Raw genomic sequence first — 14,797 nt, 5'->3', positions numbered from 1 at the left:
TCATAAGCAAGGCATGATGGTAACAGCCACCCATCTCTGGTCATTAATTCCCAGCATCTGGCTGTCAAAAGTTGGCTGTCTCTGACATAGTTAATTACCTGTCTGGTTGAGAAAGTGACTACCATGCAGAAATATATTATGCTTTTAAAGCCATGAGTTTAAACAGATTACACAGAAGTAAGATTTACTGAAATCTGCTTTCAATAATGTGGTTATGATTAAGTATTACCAGGTTAGCTTGCTAATAGCCTAAAGGCCTGTAAGACTTTTCTCCTTTTCAAAATTTACATTTCTAGAGAGAAATTAACTTGTAATACCTCAATCCCTTTGTCCTGCTTTTTTCTTCTTGTTTTGGAAGGACTAATAGAATGGTCATTCATACCTGTCTAACATTGGTTCTAGTGTCAAAATGTTTTTTACCTGTTACTCCTGCTTTTGTGACTCCTGACTTCCACAGTCCAAGGGTTCAGATAGGCAGTTTTAAATGCAACAGTATTATGGGGTGTGTAAGGAGTAATTAAGTAGTAAAGTATATCCCAGATATGAGACTCATCATGAACATACATTGTATAACTTATTTCTGTTCATATTTATTCCCAATTAAGTCCCATGAAGTTCTGATCTGGAGGGCTTGCTAGCCACAGTCTGTTTGGGTGAGACAATTGTGTCTAAAATCCTATCTACACCACCCATTGGGCTATGTTTTGGAACATATACCTTTCAGAAAATCAAAAAGAAGTTTTGCCATTTTATCTGAAATCAATGTCCATTTTTGGCCCTTGAACCACAGACTAGAAATCTTGATTGCACAGTGGCCATCCATAGAAAATTAGACACTGTCAAGTTCTTTTGAAAACTACTTAGTTCCAAATAATAGTACAATTTTCTTACTGATTTTCAAGGCAGATCTCCTATTTTAATGCAATGTTGTTCCTATTGAATTGAGCACTGTGCTATTTGTCAGCCGTAATTTCCTTTTTGCTGTTTTTGGCTTCTAAAACTGCACCTGATATTTTGAACTGCTGCTGAGTTATGACATGGGAGATTAAAAGTGCTCTGTAATAAGATAATGTCCATGTTTATTTAACCATCTTCAAAATAGGACTGAAAAGTCTGTATCAGTTTTGGAAAAAAATCTTTGAAGTTCAATGATTAAAATAAAGCTGATAAGACTGGAGGGTGATCTAAGCTCTAAAAGATATCTATAATTTTAGGCAGGAAATTTCAGAAATAAGTTCTCTATTTTTCTTCAGTTTCTATCAAAATTGGACCTATGTTTTCCCCTGTGACAGTTCCATTTTTCTCTGGTTACACACCACAAAACTTTGTGTTTTTGAAACTGGTTTTTGTACAAAAGGAATTGGTAAAGTAGTCTGTTTTAAACTAGTTTTTGTACAAAAGGAATTGGTAAAGTAGTCAATTTGAAAGTCACAGGTGTGAATTATGAAGTGAATTAAAACATGGTTTCCATTAAAAACCTATAGGAATTAAATAGGAAGTGTTTTGTTATCCTTATTTTAGCTGGCAAGAAACTGTACTTACCTGCTTGAATTATTCATCTTATACTTGGGGATAAGCTAGAAGAAACCAGGATCTGAGGAAATTAGACAGCAAAAAGTGCAACATATGTCCCACCAAGGGAGCGAAGGCTGTGAAGTTGAACTTCTCTGCTTCTCTTTTCTTGCTGTAGCAATCTGAGCAATCAAAATTCTGACACAAGAAGCAAAGGGAACCTCAGGAAAGTATGTTGGCAAAATAAGAGTTTGTAAGGAGAGCAGAGAATTGCCTATCTTTCTCCACACTTCTCCAGAGCAGTGCCTTTCCATGCCTTTTCATAGCATAACTAAAGGGAAAAAAACAGGAAGCAGAATGATGTAATTTTGGAGATATCTCTAGTGATAAGGTAACTGTGGAGAGATAAAGATATAAAGATAGAGGTTCAGAGTTTTGATGTACAATATGAAGTTCTTGCAATAGATTCCACAACAATTCAACAGCATCCAGCTGTGAGACAATAGGTATCTAGCATCAGCATCCATATATGTTTTCCATACTTTAGTAGTTGGAAGGAAGTCCTCCCTGCCATCCACACCAAGTCAAGGACATTCAAGAAGCGTCTAGAGACTCTGTGACTGAACACTGTCCAAGTGGATAAATAGGAATTCTTTTACATGTCTAAAGCTTTGACTGATAAGAAGGGGGGTCTGACATATTGTATATTCTACTTTCCACAATACTGTGAAATGGTTAAATGTGGCAGACCCTGGGAGCACCAAGACTAAACACTATTCTGGGTCCAATCTCTATGTACAATTTTGGTAATTAATATTTATTAATATTACTGTTTACATTGTACATATTTCAAGCCTGCGAAAAAACATTGAGGTCAGGGATTACAAAGAAGCTGACTAGTTCAAGTGCTGTAGTGAAGACTGAGGAATAAGTCCCACATAACTGTATATTATGTTGAAACCTCAAAAGTCTTTTTGTGTGTATAGTAGTAAAGTATTTCTAAGTTTTATAAGAAATCCACTCTCGTGACTGCCAATATTTATTGGTGCAAATTGTTGTAGCCCAGCTTTAGTTGCACTGACCCCCCCCCCAGTATTGCAATATGGTGGACCCCCACCGAGCCATCTGCTGGCTGGAAGGTAGATGGGGAGACCAGCAAGGGTGGGGCTGAAGAGTGCCAAGAGTGGGGGGAGGTAGGGATATAGGAAAAGGTGCTATAACAAGCTTTTTTCCTACTGAGGGGATGGACAAAGCTCCTAAGATTGTTGGGATCTAGGTTCATTAGAAACCTTCCCCTTGGTTTTCAGGTGCTCTACAGGTAGCAAGTGTATAGGCTTTGGTTTCACTGCCTGTTTAGACACGAAACTGAAGCAAAACCTCCCTAGGGAAGCAGTCATGATTATCTATTTAGTATGAAGTAAAAAAATGAGACTATGCTTTTAAAGCAGTTTAGAAGAGTTGATATAAACTGAAAGGTAAGACACTTGAAAATTGAGTTCCACAAATTACTTGGTAGCTGTAGCCAAAATAGGCCATAGAACTGGCTGTTGATTGAAGCCCCAAAACCCAAATAATACCACAGGATTATAATTTATAAGGTTTATTAAAAGAAATGTGTAAAAGTATACAAACATAGAAATAGTGAAAAGTAGGAAGAAAATAATAAAACTAAATAAATATCTAGTATACTTATTCAAGTCTATCCTCTGATTTCCCCTCCCAACCAGGATGACTCAGGCTAGCCTGATTTCATCCCATCTCAGAAGCTAAGTAGGGTCCACCCTAGCTAGAAGTTGGATAGGAGACCACCAAGGAATACTAGGGTTGTTATGCAGAGAAGGCAATGGCAAACCTGCACATTTCTTGCCTTGAAAACCCTATTGGGTTGCCATAAGTTGACTGTGACTTGACAGCACTTTACACACACACTCAAAACTCAGGCATATAATCAAGGGATGGGAACAGGAGCTTACATGGTTATAGAGCAGCTGTTGGGAGGGATGCCAGGAGCTGTTGCTGCCAAAGTTCACTGGCAAACTGGGGAAGGGGGATCAGAGGTGGACTGGTTAGCGAGGGACAAGCAGGAGCCAATATAATATCTTCCATCCCCTCAGCTGTTGTACACGTTATAGAGTGGTGGTAATACCTGCTAATACCGCCATCCACAAACTGAAAGATGGTGAGTAGGTGACCTAGATGAGCTGGCAGATTTGGGAGGAAAGGGAGCAGCAGCAGCAATGCCAGTGGTAGACTGTCCAGCAAATGGCTTCCTTCGCAGGCAAGGAAGGTAGAGGAAAAGAAGTGATTCACCCACCTGTGAGTTGTACAAGTCTCCACTTGTCCTATCAAACCTGACCTGCTTTAGTGTTTCTTCTGTCATTTCCATCATGTGACACAAGGCTTGCCTGCAAACTGGCAAGTTTCAAAGCATTCACTCCTATCACCAATAGTGACAATTATGGTTTCCAATGATGATCAGTACCATTTTTGTTTACCAGTGGAATATCAAGTAAGAGAAGGAAATTGGTTGAATGCAGACCAGAAAATACTGAGCTTGATTTCAAAACCAACCCAATTCTGTTTGAACTGAGACAATTTCAACAGATTCAGATCTGTGAATGAATATCCAGTATCAAAGTAAGACCCCATGTTCTATGTTTTTAAAGGCTTGCTATTTGTATGAATACAGGTATGTGTGTATGTATTTACTTACTTCATGTATAGTCTGCCGTTCTCACTAAATTCAAATTTTTAAAGTGCAATAAATACAATAAAATACAAATGAGTTAATTAAAATTGGATTACAAAATTAGAGAACAACAAATGCCCCTTTAATACATACACAGTGCAATAAAAGATGATCACAGAATTGGAGAATACAATAAAATGTGTAGAAAAACAAAGTAATATCTTCTTGACACACTTTATTTTTTAAATTTCTTTCGTTTTAAAAAACATTTCAGCTATTCTTATTCTATTGACCTTGGTGCAAATTGCAGTGGATCATTTCTAAATATTTCCCAGTTTGCATTACATTTTTGCGCAGTTGCTGTCCAAATAAACCTGTTTGTTTAATATAAATGTTGGTCAAACGCCTACTTGCTTTGGAAATAACAGAATATTCCTGGATATGCCTTCCATTTGCTAGTCTTACTTGAGGTAAGTAAACAGGTTTCACCATATTTTGCTTGCCATTTACTTCCTGAAAATAAACTTCGTAGGTTTGGACAGCTACTCCTCCAGGAACCACTAACATTCCAAACAAACATTTAAATGGTATATTTGTTACTGAATATTTGCTTTCCCTTCTGAAAAGGGAAGATTGTATCAGTTTCATACATTGATAGGAAGGAAAAGATTAGCTGCTATCCAGTCTTCTTTAAATATCTAGTAACTGAGTTCTTCCTTGCCCCTATCTTATAGTGCACTTCTAAACAGAAGTACACCCTTCTTAAGTCAACTAAGGTCAATGTTTCACTTTTCAGCAGAAGCAATTCCTACAAATGACAGGATTTTGGTCTTTTCCTCACAAGCTGTTTACATCATTTCCAGCCCACTAATAAAACATTTCCTCCTTGGAATTCTGCATGTGTTTTTTTTCCCATTTGTTTCTGAAAACATTTCCAAGCATCTTTCACCTCATTGTTTCTGAAAATACCTTTATTGCATTGTTTATTTGCTGAAAAGTTTCTGAGCTATGTTCACAGTGTGAACATACCTTAAACAATTTTTCTTTCTTGTCAAAATGGCAGGCTGCTATGCACATGTAACCTCCTTCTGTGGGTTCTGTGGGGCAGAACCTGGAATGAGTTGCAAAGAACCAAATTTAAACAACAAAATGGTTTACTTTTCTTTACAATTAACACTTTTAAAACATCAACATTTAACGTTACAATTCAAGGTCCTGTTCAGGTTGCATTTCAAGTCCTTCTATTTACAGTCTACTGATATTGCCAAGTCCAAATCTTCTTTGCAAGTTGGCTGGCTCCTGAAGACTCCAAGGGCTTGATGAACAGGTTGCAACATGATGAAGGTCTCCAGGAGAACTCTCACCCATTACAACCACAAAAGAAACCCTGAAACAATAAACTCCAACATTTACAACACAGCAAAACAACAACTACCTTCCCAGTAGTTCCCAACAATATTGAAATTACCTTAACAAGGTGTTAAGGGCTTATAGAAATCAAGGTCCGAGTCTGGTAGCCTTGTTCTTCTGCAAAAGAGCTCTTTCAGCCTCTCTGCTGCTCCGAGTCTCCACCCCCTTACTGGGTCAACCCATTCTGGGCCAACCCATTCTGGGCATGGGGGTTACACACACCCCCTGTGTGAATGCCCAACCTCTGCTTGCTGCAGTCCCTCACCTCAGAACTTCCCCCCTCTCCTCTCCATTTTTATTATTTTATAAGTTTTCTCTTTTTGGGGCTGAATCAGTGAAGCTACAAAGCATCGCTACAGTGCATTTGCCGAAAAAGCAAAACAAATTATGCATACTAGGAAACAGCATTTCAAGGACAGACTTCAAGATAAGCAATGGGATGAAAAACACCTTCAAAATGTGGCAAGTGCAGTATGCAGAAAGGCCTTTGAGAATCTGGAACACAGCAATTATGTTTTATATAATGTATGAACGTAGAAGTCGAGGATATTAATGGCAACTGGAGAATCAAGAAATGGCCAGTGTTTGTAGTGGCATGAAATGACAAAGATAAAGGACAGATTAAGCCTTTATCAATGTGTTATGGAAATCATGAAATATTTACTAGTAAAATATTTTTGGAATATTTTTTTAAATAAAGAATAGTCAAGTGACTTAGAAAGGCATAACTCTGATTAGCACTGTTCATTGAACAATATAAAATCCTGTCAATAAAAGTCAGATTACAGCCAACCATTTTCAAGTTCCGCTGATTTCAATGAGAAAGATTTAAATGACAATCCTATTCCCTTGTTCAAGAAGTGAAAAGTCTCCCCTTGGACTTGCTTTTCTTCCTTCATAAGATTGGCTTCTTTCTGCTAACAAAGCAAATGGGTAGAAAGTATTATTTTAGCTGCGGTGATTAAAAAGAGAAGTTACAGATAAAGCATCAATGTGGGTTCAGCAAGCCCTGACTTTCGGATTTTTTTTGTATTCTTTGGAAGCATCAGTAAATTCAGACATATTGATAATTTAATATACATAAATTTTCAAAATTTTCAAAGGGTTGGAGTAAGCGTACTAGTAATGGGATAAGAGAAAGGTACCAAGCTTTGAGACCAATTTCAAATAAGGAACAGAGAAGAGATATCCAAATAAGGAGGACATTAGTTTGGAGGCAGTTTTTGTTGACTCCTTGATCTAGGGCTTTGGATACATTCCAGTGTCGGGCCTGTCTAACCTAGGGGCCTACACCATTTTGAGCCTGAGGTCATGTCTGGAATTTCCATGATGTCACTTCTATCATGGGATGTGCTACAGAGCCCTTCGGGGATAGGGCGGTATAAAAATCTAATAAAATAATAACAATAAAAAAATATTCATAGAAGCAAGGAAACCTCTTTCTCCCACTGTCCTCATCCCCTAAATGTTCCTGAGGATTGCCAACCGTGGACTAGTAATAGTAGTTCAGATAATCAAAATTCTCACTTATATGAGTATTTTCTTTTGTTATACAAGAACAAAGAGTATTTCTGATAAGTTTATTGCTTTATGATATTCATACTAGCAGAAGTTCACTTTAGCAGAGTGGGCATTTAACAGCTTTGCTGAGAAGTCTGGGCAAATGAGGTAATGATACTAAAGTTCTGAATTAGTGTGGCTCATTTTCCCTTTAATTTTCTGGTGTTCATGCTTCTCACAACATTGCTTAATTTTGTTATGATCCTATATCAGCAGTAACATAACAAACAGTCAACAACACATAGAAAATATGCACATACAGTAAAATCGCATTTGACACTACATAGAACTCATACAGAAGTGGGAAAGAGGCTTTATTAATGAAAGGACAGAAGGAGGGAGGAAAAGGAATGAGCAGATTATTTAATATTGGTAGGGAAATGCTAGTCTTCCTTTTGACATTGTAGCCCTGTTAAAACATCCAGTCTGTATCAAGCAGAAAAAAAATGTCTTTCCATAACGTTTTTTATTATTCAGATAATTGTTTGACATTTCACATTGGCTCAGTTAATCTTTTTCCTATCCATTTCCTGCCAAAGAGAAAAGGAAACATTTTTAAATTTTCTTTTTAAATCTTGTATCAGTTTTTCTGGATTATTATGAAATACACATGCTAAATAAATAATTTCAAATTATGAACTATGTATAAATTTAAAAATGATGGGAATTAAAGTGCTGATTTGAAAGAAACTGAATGATTGCAAGTGGCTTCCCTTCTGGGAAGGGAAGACAGCATGGTATAGCTGGATTGCATCAGATCTGAGAAGCTAAGTAGGGTTGGTACTTGGATGGGTAACCACCAAGAAAGACTTGGCAGGGAAAACAATGGCAAACCACCTCTTGCCTTGAAAATCCTTTGCTGAGATTGTTATAGATCAGTTGCAACTTGATAGTACTTATGTTTATTGAGTGATCCTCTGGATTGTAATTCTAAAAAACAAACAAAAAACTTCCCTGGAAGTAAGCTCTATTAAATAGACCTGAGTAGTATTCTGAGTACACCTGCTTGGGACTTCACTGTTAGATGTGACTAAGTTTTGTTGTTTTTTGTTTGTTGTTTCAGTGAGTAGAAGTTGCAGAAAAAGTCACTTTTTGGAAATGACTTCTTTCTGTAAATATAGATTTGTTAAAATAAGAAAATCCTGCTTTATGGAATATGCTGGCACAAAAAGTTGCTTAGATGGCTTTAAAAAGTAGACAAATTCATGGATAATAAATTTCTGAATAGTAGATGATGAGAACATACAGCAGAGCTGCCACCACCTTTCTGCATTTGTAGTGAGCTAGCCACATGAAATAGAAGGACCGCAGTGTGGATCATGGAATGTAAATGTTCTAATAAAATAAAGATAAATTTCTATATGTTCATCAATTTACTAAAATCCTTTTAAAATGTCCATTTTCTCTGCTGTTCCAATAGCTTCGATTAACCTTGGTTTACTAGGTATTTGTATTTTCAGAATGTAGCAGGGAGGTATTTTCAGTCTTGTGGGCTGGAACATAAGTAGTCAGCTTGTGAAAAAAACAAAAGTGCCATATTAGTCTTTGCTTACATAAACTAATTTTACTTATAAGTATGGAATTCTGAAACCTCATTTAATGTAGTCCTTGTGACCTATGAAGTCAACAGTAACCCAACTCATCTCCTTCCATATGTTCTTCTGAATCAACTACAGTGAACAGGCAGCCATCTATTGATTATTCCATCACTTAGGGTGGCCCATTGGGCATCTACCAGAGCCCAGATCTTCTCCACAGAATTTAGAATTTAGAGACCTTTGTTAGGCATATACAACATAGGAACAATAATAGGGGCAAATCCAGTATAGAACAGTGTGAGTGATGTGAATAGAAATGAAGGGAACTTAATCTAGAACACGCAGTAGAAATTTGGCTACAGTATCAGTTATTTCAGCTTCAGGATTATTGAGCAAAAAAAATTTTTTTTGCATTGGTAGAAAGGTCTGAGAGCCCAACCAGGGTTAAGGCACAGAAGTTGGGCCTAAAGCTGTTGTACTTAGACCAAAAATGTGTTCAAGGGAGTCAATGTAAGAAGGGCAGAAAGAACAGTGTCAATCATGCTGAGGGATATTTGAGAACTGGCCTTGAAGTAGTGATGATGGAAAAGAATTGCATCTTGCTCTTGAAAATGCCCATCTGAGTTTGTGATAAAAAAGTTGGTCCAGATAATGGGCAACACAGAGTTTCTGGGGAATAAACCCAAAGTACAAGGGCGAGCAGGAACTCTGAGCCTTGCTCAAAAGGTATTGGTATTCCTGCTCTAATAGTTTATTTTTTAACTGATAATAAATCTCATTGGAAGGGAGTATGAGCAAGGAATCCCATGAAAGGCCCAAGGAGGAAATCTTAGCCTTGATTAATAGCCACCAGTCAGAGATCTGGAGTTCACACATCACAAGTTGGACCAGGCTGTGAAAGAAAACAGAGGCACACCCAATATTTGAAAATGGTGGCCCATGCCCTGGTTTCCAGAAGATGCTGTCCTGCCTCAAGGAAGAGGACAGCATAGGAGACACAGTAAAGAACTATAGTGAGAAACTCACTGTAAGAAGCTAGACTGCAACCGTTCAAGCTTGGATTTCCATGTGTGGCTCCATATAGGAACCCCATACATTAGATGTTGAATCACTTTCATGTTTACTGAACATGTTTACTATGCCAATACATTACAACTTCCTAGGCCTCTGGGTGAGGCTCAAATTGTAATGAGTGGCCAACACCCAGCTAAAGATCTGGCAGCTGTGAAATCTACAATAATAATATCCAAGGCCAGAATCGAAAAATCCTTAGATGATGCAAAAGGGAGATTGTGTAAAAAGCTGACAAAACTGTAGATCATGTCTTCAGCTGCTGCAAAAAGATGGCCCAGACTGAGAACAAGCAGAGGCACAACTCAGTGGCCAATATGATCCACTGGAATTTATGCAAGAATTACAATATAAGAACAGCTAAGAACTGGTGGGAATATTGTCCAGAGAAAGTAATGGAAAATGAGAAGGTCAAGATCCTGTGGGAGTTTCGAATCCAAATGGACAAAGTGTTGAAACACATCACCGTGTAATCAGACATCACTGTGAAAGAGGACAAGAAAGTGACCATCATTGATATAGCCATATCTGGTGACCACAGGGTCATTGAAAAAGAACACGGGAAGGTCAATAGATACCACAATTTGAAAATCGTCTATGGCACAAACCAACTGAGGTCATCCCAGTGGTAATTTGACACACTGGGTGCCATTCTGAAAACACTAGGGCAGCACTTGAAACATCTTCAAATTGACAAAATTAACATCTGTCAAATTCAGGAGGCAGCCCTGCTGTGATCCGCATGAATACTATGCTGACTTCCTAGGTGTCTGGGTGAGACTCGAATTGTAATAAAAGGCTAACAACCAGCTAAAGATCTGGCAGCTGTGAAATCTACCATAATAAATTTGTGTTTGTTCATCAATTTGTTAATTGTGTATGTTTATCAATTTGTTAATAGAAGAAGAAGAAGAGGAGGAGTAGGAGTAGGAGTAGGAGGAGTAGTAGTTTGGATTTATATCCCCCTTTCTCTCCTGCAGGAGACTCAAAGGGGCTTACAATCTCCTTGCCCTTCCCCCCTCACAACAAACACCCTGTGAGGTAGGTGGGGCTGAGAGAGCTCCAAGAAGCTGTGACTAGCCCAAGGTCACCCAGCTGACATGTGTGGGAGTGTACAGGCTAATCTGAATTCCCCAGATAAGCCTCCACAGCTCAGGTGGTAGAGCTGGGAATCAAATCTGGTTCCTCCAGATTAGATACATGAGCTCTTAACCTCATACACCACTGTTGCTCCATAAAATGTAATAAAATGTTACATCCAGTTGTACAGGGAATAAAATGTTACTGTAATAAAATGTTACATCCAGTTGTACAGGCAACATTTGTCTGTTCATATTATTCCTGATGGTGATGAGATGTCATCCATAATGAGGAAGAACAACTCACCCTTCTTTTTTCTCCTTTGCATAGGTGCCCTAGTGTTATTGTGCAGTTACATTTTGAAATGACAATTCAAAAATGTCTCAGTTTCCATTTCTACTATTGAGAACTACCAACCGAATATAGAAGTCATAACAACCCCTGGAGCAAGCACAATTGCCAGAAGGAATAGGAATGCATAGGCCCTTCCCAAAGAACCCCTTCCCAAAGAACCCCTTCCCAAAGAATTTTTAGGCCAAATTTGATCAGCAGTAACTCCTGATTGCTACTGCATCAGTCCCCAATAACATGCAGCAATTACACTTAGTACTTCTTTCCATCACCCCCAGCTTCAAAATTGCTCTCTGCCCTAATAGTAGTTCTGTAAGAAATTGACAAAACTGAGCCAATAGAGCAGGGGTAGGGAACCTGCGGCTCTCCAGATGTTCAGGAACTACAATTCCCATCAGCCTCTGTCAGCATGGCCAATTGGCCATGCTGGTAGGGGCTGATGGGAATTGTAGTTCCTGAACATCTGGAGAGCCGCAGATTCCCTACCCCTGCAATAGAGCATGCTAGCTTGTATCTCTGCTTGGACATTAAGATCTCAATTTCCCTATGAAATTAACAAAGCTGATCCAATCTACCATGCTAGCTTGTAATTCTGCCACAACATTACATTGCTAACTTGATATGATAAAGAGAAAAAAGTAATGTAAAAATTCCTTTTGAAAATGGAGGGCAAGAAGCATATGACTGAGGGTAGGTTGGGAAAATATAGGGGTTACGAATAAGGGCCAGGTGTTTGCACAAAATGGAAACAAAAAAACCCCTACCAGAGCAGGCAGCATTACTGGAAGGAACAGAAACGCATAGCCTACACCCCCCCCCCAAAGACCCATGTTTCCCAGCCAAATTGGAACTGCAGTAAAACAGGATTATTACTGCAGTAGTCCTTTGTCAATTTCGTCCTGCAAAATCAACTTTCCTCGTCAATTTCACTCACTGCTAACTGCAGTATACTCCTGTAGTGGATCTTTGCCTTATTATGATGTAATTGACAAAGCTGATAACAATTGACCTGACTTTGTTTGTTTTCTAACATTACATTGCTAACGCAATATGAGAAAAAAATATTTTGAAGACAAAGGATGAGGAGAAGGGAAAATGGCTGAAGGGCAGGTTGCATGATTATACTGGAGTACAGATAAGGACCAGCTGTTTGGTGTGATAGAGAAATAAAGACTGTTTCAACATGATTGCATATTCAAGGGAAACTGGCTTAGAAATGTACTGAAAATACACTTGGTAGAAGTGCTGAGAAAACAATGGATGAAAATGAATGGAAAATGTCTCTGGAGCCAATGGAGGAAAAAATGTGCAGAATTCAAAGAAAAAACAGCATTTGGTGGCAAGATACATTGTAAACAACTCTTGTGGAAAAGGTCCAGGTATGAATAAAGTGTCCAGCATCTGGCAGCAACCCCCCACAAATGAATGCAAGTTAGTTTGGTGTAGCACAAGTTGCACAGATTTCACCCACCAGGTTCAAGATTAGGTCTGAACATTTATTATATAAGAACATGCTTCAGAAATGTGTGGATGTTCTCAACAGTGTCATATGGAAACTGCTTTCCATATTTTATGTGTATTCCTACTAAGGTTAAAATATGAAGTTCAGTCTGTATCATTTTCTTCTATAAACATTCTTCAGGGCCAGCATTTTTCACCACTCTCTTTCTGGCAAGAGAAACAAGGTGCATATAATTGGGCACAGTAAATACCTTGCTGGTTTCTGTGCAAAGGGGAAGTCCTTCCTTGTTTTCCCAGCAGGTGGTCTTTCCTCAACCTGCAAGTTTTGTTCTTCATAAGGTAATTCCAGGTGTTTCCTTATAAGTGATATGGGAAAAATAGTGCCATAAACCACTTAATACTAGTATTTTTCAGAATATATATTTTAACAAGGAAATTCTGAACTGTTAAGTGTTTGGTTTACAAGGTGTTTTTATTGTATGCATTACATTTAAAACTGAGTGTACAAAACATTTATTATTTTAAAAACTTTTTTTCCTTGCATAGTGAGCACATATGATATAGGATGTTAATTCTTTTCACTGGCTGATTCTTTTCTGGATATTTATTTATAAAGCCAGTAATACATGTTCTTCTAGGAAAACATAGAATTGCTTTGGAAAAATGAAGCTAATTGGAAGGAATATTGTATAGCATTGCTTTGTATCTTGTGCCCAAATTATAATATGTTACTTTTGAACTAACAAGGTTGGGTCAAATGTAGAAGTAGTCTTCTATGCATATATTTTTTCTGGACCAGAAATGGCATGATTTAAATGTAATTAACTGGGGTTTTGTTGTGGTAGCCTGGAAAATCTTGAAGCTCACACACTATTCCTCCCTACTTGTGGAGTTTATGTGTCATGAAGTAGAAGCCAGATAGAAGATACATAGCCAGCAGAAACTTTATTTAACTACAAAGGTACATCAGGAGGAAACTTTGACCTGAATTGCTAGGAAGAATTAAACTGATTCTGAAATGAGGCTTCCAAGTAAGGCTTGGCCAATATTGCATATACAGATTCCAATTCTGGATTCACACATCTAAGAGCAGACCTCTCAGTTAAAGCTTTCTTTATCGCTCTGAAGAGGAGGTTGGTTTTGCTAGGTTTATAAGTTGCCAAACATTCATTTACTTTTGGGGAGATCTAGGCTCCAACTTTTTTACTTTAAGAGGCAACCAATTGTTTGCTGGCTTTTTTTCCTTCCAGAGTTTATGGGCATTGGGCAAATCCATGGGCACAGAGATACACACATTTATTTATATGGGGATTATTATCCCATTTTTGTTACTTCAAGATGAAATTATTTTGTGATTGTGTAGTAAACATCTAGTGTATTAGAAATTATATTAAAGGATGTATTTATGTGCCTATTTGACATACAGATCCAGGTCCTCATGTTGCTCTTCTTCTGAATGTGTTGTTGGTTGCAGGTAACTTTCCTCTGAACACATAGCTTTTGTGTGGACAAATGTTAATATTTCAATGTTTGTTTTATTGAGAATGTCTCATACAGTTTTTTAATTCTAAAAGCTGTAGGAAAACAAAACTGAACTTCACCCTGAACAAATAGTTACACACACTATTCTTATCAAAGACACCCCCCCAATAGTCCAAATATATACTTTATTTCTCAAATTAGAATTGGATTATTATTGTTGAATTTAAACTGGAATACAGCCAAATAAATTTAGGTTACAAATTCAGACTCTTGCACTGCTGCCCACTATGACACCATAATGCTTAACCCCATATAGTTACTATCAAGCGAGGCAGTCACTTCAAGAAAAAAAAGTCACTGAACAATTGACTAGGAAAAGGATGGCTGACATCAGATATGAAATAATACATGCGAGGTTTGGGAAGGTTTTAGAACCTTATGTGCTATCTTCTCATTGCAACTTTGAAAATCAAATCTAATAGAATTTCTGTTGAGAACTAGGTACAACTGATTTAATCCTACCCAGGTTTAAGATAGATAGATCATTGAACAGCCTTGTACTTTCCTTTTATTATTTCCAAGGTTTGCTTGATTTTAAGCAAGTTTCTTCTTCTGAAAGGGCTTACTAGTACCAGAACCTTAT

Source organism: Sphaerodactylus townsendi, linkage group LG04, assembly GCF_021028975.2.
Source record: "Sphaerodactylus townsendi isolate TG3544 linkage group LG04, MPM_Stown_v2.3, whole genome shotgun sequence".
NCBI lineage: Eukaryota > Metazoa > Chordata > Lepidosauria > Squamata > Sphaerodactylidae > Sphaerodactylus > Sphaerodactylus townsendi.
Note: the sequence above shows the minus strand (reverse complement) of the source record.